The following is a 3,394-nucleotide window of genomic DNA, read 5'->3' as shown; positions in this document are numbered from 1 at the left end:
CAGGGCTGATTTTGCTTTAGCTTATCTCAAACTGGAGAATGTCCTTGTTTTGAAGAGGATGCGCCAAGCAGCAGAAACACGAGGGTATCTCTAACCACAGCACTTTTTTTATTGAACAAGATTCCCTTGCAGCAGACGCAGTTTTTATAACTTATGGCTGAAACTAAGCCGCTTGTGTAGGCTTAAATGCGTCCTTCGGCTGCCAAAGCACGTCTACACGGTGACCTATAGCGTTTCTCCTGATGCCAGCCGAGTGCAGTTTCCATCCATTCTAAAAAACACGTAAACAGTGTCAAAAGCTTCCGCGTTGCGTTTTCCATGCCTACGCTGCCGACAACAAATGTTTCCGGTACCCGCTTTGAAAAGGTTGCTACACAGGTATCAAAGTTTTCTCCTGCTCGGACTCGGCGTCGCGAACGCCTTCGCAACTTGCAGCACCTAAGACGTACCCTTCCCTCCCGCTCCCATTTCTTGTGTCGTGCTGACGCAACACTCATTCGACAGGCACAGACAAACTCCCTTTCCTGTGAACAGTATTCCCACTGAATCCTTCACAAACCTGGTAACTCCTCCTGCCTCGTGTGTGGTGCGGATCACTCAAGAATTCACACATATTGGCTATGCCCACTTGCCTCTAAAGTCCCCTATCATGCCTTCTTCACGTCTCGTGCCTCCCTCCTATAACCTCACGCGGGCCCGATGAACCGCTCCGCCAACCCCTCTGCAGCCCGTCCTCTGGCCGCTTCTAGACGTCCACATTCGGCACATCCAGGAGACACGTGGTCCTGCTCTGCCCCCGCCGCTGCATAGTGCTTGTTTAAAGGGCGACTAGGGCTCGGGCATGAGCCAGAAAAAAAAAAAAACTTCTCTCTCTCAGTGTCGGGCATTAGCGCTTCTCTTGGTGGCATGACGAGGCAATTTCGCATGCTTCCTACTAAACTGCTCAGTAAACCCTCTGGATGTATCCGCTATTCACGAGAGCAACGGCTCTCGAGGCCTCCGTCGTTTCGTCATCTGTATCTTTCTCGGTTGACTGAAAGGGATGCACTGGAGAGCAAGCCTTCACATTCGCTCAGAGTAATAAAGTTAATTCAAGACTCGGATTTGGACTCCAGATGGTGGCAGCAGGAGTTGACTATTGACTGTTGTAGGTGAGTGTGTTTAGAGCTGTGTAGTTCAGTCATGTGTCAGGTATTTGCCTGATTTGTGGACCATATTTAGCATTTAAGTGGCGCTGTGGTAGAGGAATTGCCGGCAGAATCCACAAGGGTAACCCTACCAGTAGCTTGTAACAACCTCAACCTCAACCTAGTATAAGAGCAATAACTTCATCAGTGTTGGTGACAAAAGCAAGACAAAGAGGCGATGACTTAATGCAATTGTACTTTACGTACGACTACAAATTCAGTAGACGCATTAAGAACCGATAGATATATGCCTCGTAAACAAGTTCCCAACGGTCTCCAAGTCGAAGACCAATTTGTAGCGGATAGCATTACAGCGAAATTTTGAGACCCAGGTAGAAGTTTTCGCACTCAGGGCATCATCGCAAACCTGGAGAGAAGAAATAAGTTATTGAGTAAATTAATAAAATCATAAAAGGAAATGAATGGACTATTAGACAGGTCACCGTTTAAGTGTAAATAGTACAGCGAGTGTCTCCGTCTGTGTTTTGTATGCCAGCCCTCCAACGTTGCTCATGCTGTTTAAGGAAAGCGTTTATTACGCCCTGAAGGCACAGAAACCTAAACACGATAAAACAGAATTATGAGATACCTAAGAACTGCGTTGAAAGCACACTAGAGCAGATGAAACGAAGAAAGACAAAAATGACTGGCGCTTACCGCAGCGATAAGGCGATAGTGACCAGTGCTGTCTGGTTGGCGAAATGATTGACGAAATGATGATGCAGTGCATGATCAATTTGGTGAAAATTGCTGTAACGGTGTTGACATGCCCATGGCTAATGATTGCATAACAATAATGCGTATTATTGCGTTTCGCCCCTGCGTTTATTGTCTCTGTACCGCTTCCGTTTCTCGCATCTGGATAACGTGCCTGCTTTGCAGCCAGAGATATGCGTGAAAGTAAAAATGAGATGTTTCCGTTATTTTCAAGGCCCGCTCGTAGTTTCAAGGTCGGACTCTGCGCTTTCTACTCGTTCAAGCAATGTTGCTGTGCAAAGAAATCAAAGTGGCAGGACAGTTACTGCTGTGTAACGCGACGTTCAGCGACAGCTGTTAATGTATCACTATTTCAAGGAACCACCCTCCGGAATGGCCCGGTGGTAACCACCTACCGGTTACGCAGTCTTCCGCTCTCTTGATACCCTCCTTCTCCCACGGTAACCTCACTTCGAGTGGTTACCGCGGAAAAGCACCCCGGTTACTCCGACTAGTACGCCTACTACAAGCAACACGCCAATACCGCGAACGGGCGCTGAACAGCTGTCATTGTAAGATTGAGACGCATGTTAATTAAAAGCGTGGTTTAGCAGCATCATATGAGAATTAGCAACGAACATAAGCAAATATTTTGGGAAAGTGCTCTTTCCTGCCCGCCAAAAGTGCATGAATTTTGTGAATAACTTTGAGATGGTCGAGCTTACACCCACGAGGTTTGTTTGATACAGAATCAATCATAAAAGATCCAGGAGCCATATATCAAAACATCACCAATCGTACTCCCACTGGAAGTGAGATCACTATCCTATGTAGCCATGTTTGCCTAAATTTTATTGCAATTGCTTTTTGAGGTTGTGCCCATCTCATGCTTTAAACTATATTTTAATTTTATGTATACATATTTCTTGCTATGTGAACAAACGTTCTATGAACAAAAATGTTTATACTTAGAAAAAAAGCTATCATTCTCCTTTGCCACTGTTCAGGCAATATAAGTGCTGCCTATGACATTTCTTGATTCCTAATGCTCGCACTTAGCAGCTCACGAAAGCAAGCGAAGCGAATCTGTTTTCAGGCACCGTAAGCTATAGTAAGCTGGAAGCTGGAAGAGCACATGGCGCATGATTTTCATACAGATGGAGAAGAAAAACTGCCTCAGCCCCTTGATTTATGCCATGGCTACATAGCAAAGTATGAATAGCACAACTTTTATGCCAAGCAGTCCGTGTGGGTTGAAGAGTATTTCGACTCCTATGGGAAGAAAGCCAAAATCTCCGCTTCTTGTCTCGGCATGGAGTTCGTCGACATTTACGATTACGGCAGAGTCACCGTAAGTTCGTATCGACTGCAGAAACCTGGCAAGTGGCGGATATTATGTTGTTTCAGTTCTTAGAATGCATGCAGCGATTCAGTTGACCACATTCCGTGTTCGTGCAGTGCATGCTTACAGTTGACTTGCGGACGCCACTGCCGGCGTCGCTCAGGTACCA

Source organism: Amblyomma americanum, chromosome 6, assembly GCF_052857255.1.
Source record: "Amblyomma americanum isolate KBUSLIRL-KWMA chromosome 6, ASM5285725v1, whole genome shotgun sequence".
Taxonomy (NCBI): domain Eukaryota; kingdom Metazoa; phylum Arthropoda; class Arachnida; order Ixodida; family Ixodidae; genus Amblyomma; species Amblyomma americanum.
This window is presented reverse-complemented; position numbering follows the sequence as displayed.